This window comes from Prionailurus viverrinus, chromosome C1 (genome assembly GCF_022837055.1).
Source record: "Prionailurus viverrinus isolate Anna chromosome C1, UM_Priviv_1.0, whole genome shotgun sequence".
NCBI lineage: Eukaryota > Metazoa > Chordata > Mammalia > Carnivora > Felidae > Prionailurus > Prionailurus viverrinus.
In genome coordinates, this window is record NC_062568.1 from 138,325,022 (window position 1) to 138,333,598 (window position 8,577).

The 8,577-nt window shown below is 48.3% G+C and overlaps 1 protein-coding gene across 6 annotated transcripts in view; it reads right to left on the reverse strand.

Moving 5' to 3' along the window:
* LRRC8D (leucine rich repeat containing 8 VRAC subunit D) overlaps positions 1–8,117 on the reverse strand; it is a 121,610-nt gene extending 113,493 nt beyond the window's left edge. For 2 of the 6 annotated variants that reach the window (XM_047871509.1, XM_047871508.1), the window contains exon 1: positions 7,862–8,117. The gene's annotated coding sequence lies outside the window, so the exon portion shown is untranslated. Of the gene's footprint in view, positions 1–4,714; positions 4,999–6,934; positions 7,240–7,861 lie in introns of those variants that run through there. The other 4 variants (XM_047871505.1, XM_047871506.1, XM_047871503.1 and 1 more) reach the window with 4 other exon arrangements.
* Positions 8,118–8,577: the final 460 nt, after the last annotated feature.

Here is an 8,577-nt window from a genome sequence, read left to right on the forward strand (position 1 = left end):
TCTTCTCCCTCCTTTGTAGAATTTATTGCAGTGTTGGTGATCTGTTGACGCTAAGATTTAGCAATGGAATTTATGGGTTGCTGGGGAAGTGAAGCCTTCCTTGGCAGTGTTCCTAACTATTACCAGCAAGCAGAAGAGGAAAGTAAAAAAGGGTTTTAAGAAATGTTCATAATGGCATCTAACATGGATATCTGTGAGCCTTCACAACAGCAGGTGTCAACAGGAGGATAGGGACATGTTGAAAACCTCAGCAGTAGTAGTTCCCACACTTGATTTCATAGACCAGTAGAATCTTACAGGAAGGCTGTCATAAAACTGCCAGGGTTTGGGTGACCAAGAGATGACCTCAAAAAAGCAATCATCGCCATCCTTCACAAGAGGAAACAAAATTAACACCTCAAAGTAGGAAGTACCCAAGAATTTTTAAAAAGACCTTTGAAATTGAATAAACAGCATTAAAATCAAAACTCAAAAGCTTGACGCATTGCTTTTACTCTTTTACCCCACAGGCTGGTGCAACTGTCACCATGGAACCTGGAAACAACTGCTCAGGAACAGACTTCAAGTTGGCTCATTATGCCATCCAGTCTGGGGATGCAGCACCTCATGAAAACACCACGGGCCACCCTGTGAACCATCCACTGCCTTGGTCATCACCTTCCAAGGACACAGATGTATCCTTAAAGTTCTTTGTCTTAGTAACTAACTGTGAGCCTGTCAGCCACGAATGTTTCAAAACCTTTTGTCTCCAGTGGGTACCCAGACTTCTGTGTACAAAAGACAGTGAGTGGTTCTGTCTTGGCTCTACACATGGAATCACTTGGGGGGTGGAGGAGAGCTCGTTTCAACACGAAACTCCCCCCGCCCCCACTCCCTGGAGATTTTGATTCGATAGATGGGGCTTGAGTAACTTTAAAAATATTCCCCAGACTGACTCTGATGATAGCCAGGGTTGAGAAAAACTGGTGCCATATTTTTTTGCCTTCATCCTGAACTTGCATATTATAAAGCTTTAACGTATACCTCTTCATGCATTCCTTCTGGCAACAGATATGAACAGAGGACCTGCCATGCATGAGGCACTAGGAAATCAGTGCAGAACAATACAGATATCTCCCCGCCCTTGCCACACTGACAAGTACTGGACCATGGAGACAAGGAAGCAGGCAACTGAAATACCACATTCAGGTTTGCTGGGATTAGGGGAACAATCAGGTTCTTCTATCCTTATCCTAACGGTTTCATGGGTTTCAATAATATCTCCTTGCAGTCTTCTTTCCAGATACTGAAAATCCCATTATTTTTTATTTTATTAAATCCCAATATTTTTATCAAAAAACAGACGGGGAAGGCCCTGTCCTCCTGGAGCTTCCATTCTAGCAGGAATGTCTACATTTTTTAGGTACCATTACATTGGTCGTTCCAGCTCCAGGGTCTTTCCTAAAGACCGGTGCCCATGCTTTGAACAAAGCACAGTGGAAAATCAAATAAGATTTTCTGTTTCGTTTCCAAAATCTTTTGTATGAAGCTTAGCATTTCCTGCCTTTTTTAACCTGCAAGAGCAAGTTGGGACAACACTGTGAAAGTGTTTTTGAAGTCCTTTCCTGGGTTTTGCCAGCAAAACACCCACCCTATGACAGTTCCATAATTTCTAAGTACCTGACCTCATACTGCCCACAGAGAAACTCACCTGCAAATCTGCTGATGACTCATATATCCTAATACGGTTTCCCTGGAGTAAATCCCCATTGGTTACTTATTTCATAATTCAGAAGAGCTTGCTGTCATCTGTAAACTTAGAAATTCCACTGTGTGCTCCTTCTTCTGGATCAATTATGTAAATAAGGCCCGAGGGACCCACTGTTTACACACCTTCAAGCAGAGGAGAAATCTTTATCCTTAGCCTTTATTTGTGGTCTTTAAGGCAGATGAATTCTAATGCCTGCTCTGTCACCTCCTGGGTAAGCTACAGCTAATCACATCACCTCCCTGGGCCTGGATTTCCTCGATTTTATGGATACAAAATTCAAGTGTTGATACCTTCCATCTACAAAATTCTACCTTTCTACTCAAAATGATACTTCACATCTTTAATTCCAAGGTGGCTTCAAGTTCGGTATAGCCTTTGAAAGTCTACAAGGACAATACCTAAGGGCTTTCAAATATTTCCCCTCTCAAGAAATCTCATACCTTCACAAAACATCCCTTCTGCTCTCAGGAATATCTCTCACCTCCAGAGGACATGGAGAGGTTTCCCATGTGGACCAGAACAGAAGTGAGAGCGAACAGACCATCTGGACAGACAACACACCAGCAGGGGATCAGGGCATGATGGATATTCATAACAAAGAGGCTGTACTTGTTAGCTACAAGATCTGGAATTTTGTTCTAACACTCTCAAAACTGTTGGATGGCTACCATCCCAACCAAATCATTTGTTTAAATCTAGTTTATTGGATAGATCCAGAACATTTGAAGAACTTGGCACTAAGTTACTTATGCTTTCTGAACTGCCTGCTTCAAAAGACATCTGAGCGTGGTAATTTCCTAATGTCATTTCAGTGAAGACACGTGAAATCTGGTAAGTATGAAATTACACCAATGACAAGCTAAACCCTAATTCTGGGAAAAGGGCTTGTTTCTAAGCCTTAATCCTCTCTCCTGCCCCAAATGTAAACCTGTCACTAATTAAGTATTTAGAGCATACTAGCAAAAAGAAAAGGAAAAAAAGCTTAGACCGAGTGGGAACCACGTTCATACGTGGTTTTTTCAATACCAGTTATCCTATTTATGTCCACACAAATTTCAAAAGCAACTCTGATCTGGTAAGCTTCAGATTTGCACAGAACATTAGAAATTCTCTTCCAGATGTCTAAACAGAATTACAAAGACCCTAGAGGATGGAGTACAGATTTCAGAAGCTTGCAACTGACTCAAATAATTTCAAAAGGGCACCTCAGGTGCAAACATCTGCAAAAGCTAAATGCAATGTAGTCTGACCACAAACATAGATTCCTTAGAAGCCCCTGACCTAAGGGCCAATCAACCCCTAGAATTTACCTCCATCACTAAACACCTCAGCTCTCAAATAGGACCAGCAGTGCCAAACTACTGGGTTTCGTGCAGTATTACCACAAGTGACTATAAAGCTTTTGGCAAAGTCATCCTCTACTCCTCTCTCATAGGATTAGAAGGCAGAATCAAGACTTTAAAATCTCAAAAGGCCTGAGATTGGACCAAAATAAATAGGATACCACTGAACAGGGACAAAAACTAAAAACCGTCCACTCAATCTCACCTACACATACAAAAATCTGCCCAATGAATAGGGTCGCAGCAGCTCAACACCATATCTGGATGTTCTGACAGTTTGACTGGACAGCACCTACAGGTGAATCTGTGCTAGGTGCTGTTTTTTAAAAAAGGCAGTTTTGGGGATGCCTGGGTGGCTCAATCGGTTGAGCGTCCAACTATGGCTCATGTCATGATCCCACGGTTCGTGAGTTCAAGCCCCACATCAGGCTCTATGCTGACAGCTCAGAGCCTGGAGCCTGCTTCAGATTCTGTGTCTCCCTCTCTCTCTCCCCCTCCCCCGCTCACACTCTCTCAAAAATAAATAAACGTTAAAAAAAAAAAGGCAGTTTTGTGGGGCACGTGGGTAGCTCAGTCAGTTAAGCATTCCACTCTTGATTTTGGATCAGGTCATAATCTCACGGCTCATGAGATCAAGATCGAGCCCTGCGTTGGGCTCTGGGCTGACAGCGCAGAGACTGCTTGGGATTCTCTTCCTTACTCTCTGTTCCTCCTCTGTGTGTGCACTCTCTGTCTCTCTCAAAATAAAATAAAAACTTTAAAAAAAAAAGACAGTTGTTTAAATTGCAGTAAGTAGATGTTTATGCCTTGGTCTTAGGAAAAAGCTGTCCTACTATACTCTCTGTTGACCAGGCACACCTCAATTACCGTATTTAATTCCAGATACCATTACTCTCCATGAGAGACGCTGACAAACTAAAAAGACATCTAGAAACCATGTCCCACACAGGATTGTGAGAAGAGGTTGGCTATTTTGCATTGAGAAATGGGGAGAGAGACATCATACCGTCTTTGTGAATTCAAGGGGCTGTCCTCTGGATATGGGAAGTTCCAGAGGCACAGAATCAACAGAACAGTTTCGAGGAGGCAGCCTTCAGCTCAAATAAAAATCACACATGGAATCCAAAGATATAATGACATGTCTTCCTAACTACAGGGTTCCCTGTACTTTCTAGGGGTTATTTAAAAAAAATTTTTTTTTAATGTTTATTTATTTTTGAGAGAGAGAGCTAGTGTGAGCAGGGGAGGGGCAGAGAGAGAGAGAGAGAGAGAGAGAGAGAGAGGGAGAGGGAGGGAAACACAGAAGCTGAAGCAGGCTCCAGGCTCTGAGCTATCAGCACAGAGCCTGACAAGGGGCTCCAACTCACAAACCATGAGATCATGACCTGAGCGGAAGTCGGTTGCTTAACCGACTGGCTTTCCTCTAGGGGTGTTTAAACAGAGGCTGTCTAGCAAGTGTAAGAATTTACTAAAGCAGTTAGACCAGGACCTCTCTAAAATTCCAGTTCTGACTCCAAGATTCCCCACCTACCCAGTATTATACTGCCCTGCTAACTGATCTGCCATGATTTCTCAAAAATGCCCTTTTCTTCTGATTAGGCTTTGCCCAGATCCTACTCACTTCAGGCCGAGCAGAGCACAGGTCTCCTAGATTGGCTTCCCAAACTTGACGTCCTCGCTCACCGGTCAAGAACCACCTCCTTCAAGGCCCATTCTGAGATGTAACTTTCCTTCACGGTGACCTTAACGTTTGCTGTCTCGAGCAGGGTTTCTCAACCCTGGCACTACTGACATTTCAGCTGGGATAGTTCTTTGTTGTGGGGGCTGTCCTGAGCATTGCAGGATGGATGTGCAGCAGGATCCCTGGCCTCTTTCCACTAGATGTCAGTAGCACCTGCCTCCTGGCTATGACAAAAAAAAAAAAAAAAAAAAAAAAAAGTTTCCAGACATTGCCAAATGTTTGCTGGGAGGCAAAGTCACCCCTTGTTGAGAACCACTCTTCTTGAGGCAAATGATTAGCATCACTGACCTGTGTTTCACGTTTTCCACTAACTAGATCTCCCCTAACTCCATCAGTCTTGTTCTCTCTGCTCCAGCCAGGCAAACCTATTTACTATATTTGACTTGGGACAAAGCTCACTGCTTCCCCTAAAACATGCTCCTTCCCCCTTCCCCAAAGCACACAATCTCCAAACACCCTTTCCATTTCAGTATTCCTTGACCTCCTAAAAAATGCAATCCTTTGCTTCTGGTGGTGTCCTCACTTGTATCTGTCTTACCTGCCCTCTATTTGTGCAAGAATCTTCTCCTTCCTTGTTAGGGAACCACAACACCCACTCTGGTTTTCCGCTTGCTGCTGGCACTCAATAAAGTGACTGGTGTTTCTTAGAATGTCAAGTATCAGCTCCAATTATGTATGAAAAGTACGTGAAATCCCTTACCAACTACCATTTCAAGAGCATGTGTGATCATGAGTACACAGTTTGAACAAAACTTTTGACTTCTTCACAGATAGTGCCAATTTACCTGTGTTACTGAGATTGAACCAAGTCTAACTTCCATCATACAGCTACCAAAACAGTTTAGCTACCAAGACATGACAAACACATCAACATTTTGTGAAATTAATTTTAAAAAGCTCATCACAGTATAAAAGCCAAGGGAAAACGGCAAAGTGTTGATCAAGTTTTTGAATTCTGTAAACCCTGGCAAGGAGAAAAAGATATGAATATGGCTCAATACTTTAACTGTTGCATCATACACTACTCAACGTGGTAACAGAAGAGACTGGGGGACTGGGTCACCTAAGGACACTTTCCTCTGCAAACTTCTAACGTGTTGAGTTTTAATCAACAAAGTACACACTCACACACCGTCAATAAAAACGAGACAAACCTAAGATAAAATGTTCAAATATGTAAGTAAACCATGCCAATTCAAGATTTGCATTTTCTTTCAGCTCCGTGGATTACCTAATCATTTTACAGGAGACTCCCTAAATAACCTACGGAGACCAAACACTCCAAATCAACTGTGCTGGATCCTTATTTTAACTCATCTCAGGATCTTTCCTCTCTTGCTTTTGCACTTTAACAGGATTTTAATCAACTGATGTGGAATACAAGAGAAGTGACAACTCTAACCCTTTCCTAGCTGATGGCAGGGGTTTGGCCAGTATTTATGGACAGTAAAATGAAATGCTGTCTACGGACCTCCTTTACTAGCCATGGATTCTTCCCACAGGTCTGTAAAGAGCAGCGGGGGGGGGGGGGGGGGGGGGGGGGGGGTCCCAGAAGCTTTGGTGGGGAAGGTCTGAATCACTGTCATTCTTGGCACTTGGAAGTGCCCTTTGGTTGTTTATGAGGCAAACAGCCGTCACCATTACTGCAGTGTGTCCTCGCCTGTCCAGACTCTTCCAAAGTCCAGCATGGAACACAAAATAGGTGCTCAATAAGAGCGGCCTGAATGGAATTTTATTTTCAAAGCTCAGGAAAGTTTCCAGAAGCCTGCTCTCTTTTTACTCAGTTATCTTTCAAAATATATCCTCACAGATTTGCCCAACAAGAAATATTTTTGAAATTCAAGGAAGAAAAAGGAGGAAATTTGCGAAGCAGAAGGAGCCATGTATGAGCCCAAGTAGCTCAAGTTGGGCCCCACAATTGACTAGGACTCCCCAGTACTATTCCCCATCTCTCGGCCTACCTCTTGAGCGATCGCTCCCTCACACCTTTGCGTTGTTTCTGTCCTGAAGCCTCACCTCCCCACCTTCTGCCACACAACCCCCAGCTGCGTACCCACTGGGACCGCAAATCCCACCTCTTCCTCTCCAGCAGGGACCTACCTCTCCTCCCTCGACCTGCGGCAGCTCTCCTTCACTGCGGCTGGCTTTTTAAGAAACACAACACAGAAAACAAAACAAAACAAAACAAACAAAAAAAAAAAACAAAACAAAACCAGCCCTCCAAAAAACCCAAAAGCCTAATTTGTTTATCCCCACGGGAGACCCCAAATGAGGGGGGACATTAGGAGGAAGGCCTCTATCAACCCTCCAGTAAGCAACTTCCCCCAATCCTCCTTCCCAAGCCCCTGGCCAGGATTCGAGCAGAAGTCCAGTTCCCAAGTGCCCACGCCTTCAAACAAGCTAGAAGCGGATTATACCGGTACCCAACCCGGAGATGGCCCGCGGCGGGCAGGGTGCACCTGCGGGCCCCCGGCTCCCTCCCTCCGGCGCGGGGGGCGGGGCGCGGCCCTCATTCCCCGCCCAGCCCACCCGCGCGGGAAGCAGGCGAGGGGGAGGCGTTTCACGAGAAGTTAAAGGGCTCACCTTCTGGGCTCCCGGCCAGCAAGGCCAGACACCAAACACCCACCTCCGGGAGGAATCAGCGGAGCCGAAACCGGGACTCCCCGCCCTCCCGACTGCGCGGACGGGGGCGAGGGGAGGGAGCGCGCGCGAGGGGGAGCTGGAGGGAGGCAGTCCACACTCTCCTCTCTCAGGGCCCACCGCCGGCGGCCGAGGCTTCGGCGGCGCCCGCCGCTCCAGTTGCCCAGAGCGGCGCAATCTTCCGGGCCCGGGCGGTCGCAGACGGGAACCCAGCGCGGCCCCGCGCGCCGCCCGCGCCCCCTTTCCCCCCCCCCCCCCGCCCCTGCCCCTGCCCCCTCGCTGCCAGTTCCCGGCCGCGGGGCAGGACGCCTGCGCCGGGGGCGCGCGCTTCGGCTCCGGGGCGGCTCCCACCTGCGCGGCCCCGGCCCCGGCGAGGCTAGCACTAACCTTGGGGGCAGTCGGGGCAGCTTGGCCGCCGAGCCACGGCTTATGCTGAGGCGGGAGGTGGCGGCATCACCTGCGGCGGGCGGCGGCTGCACCGGGACGCGCCGGGGCGGCGAAGGCGCGCGGCGCCCTGGACCCTGCTCCCGAGGCCCCGCCCGCGGCTGCCACCTCGAAGCGCGGCGGAGGAGCCGGGGCACCACGGGCGGCGGCAGCGGCGACGACGGGAGCAGCAGCACATGACTCTGTAACGGGGGGAATTAGACAAAGCGTAACATGGACTCCGGGCCCGTGCAGGCGCTGCAGCTCCGGGACCAACCGCAGCCAGCGAGCGCCGCGACTGGCTCGGCCACAGCCAATGGGGCGGGCCGGGGCCTCCATGTGACGGCGAGCACTTTCCCCTGGCCGCCCTGCCGCGCCCGCGGAGGGTCGGGGCGCTTCCGCAGCGGGCCGAGCTCACCGGAGGGGGCTAGCGGCCAGTTAGGTGGCCCGGGGTCGGGGATTGGTGGCGGGAGGCTGCTGGCCGCCGAACAGGTGCATGGGGCGGGGAAGATCGCTGTCGCCTGAAGACTTACCTGTCAAACGCCTACCTGAGCAGGGCGCGGAGCCAGGCAGACGCTGTCGCCTGGAGGGAGCGGGGCAAGGTCAGCAACCTTCGCCCTTCCTGGGTCTGTCCTTTTGACTAAAACTCTGATATTAAGACATGGGGAGAAATGCAGTGA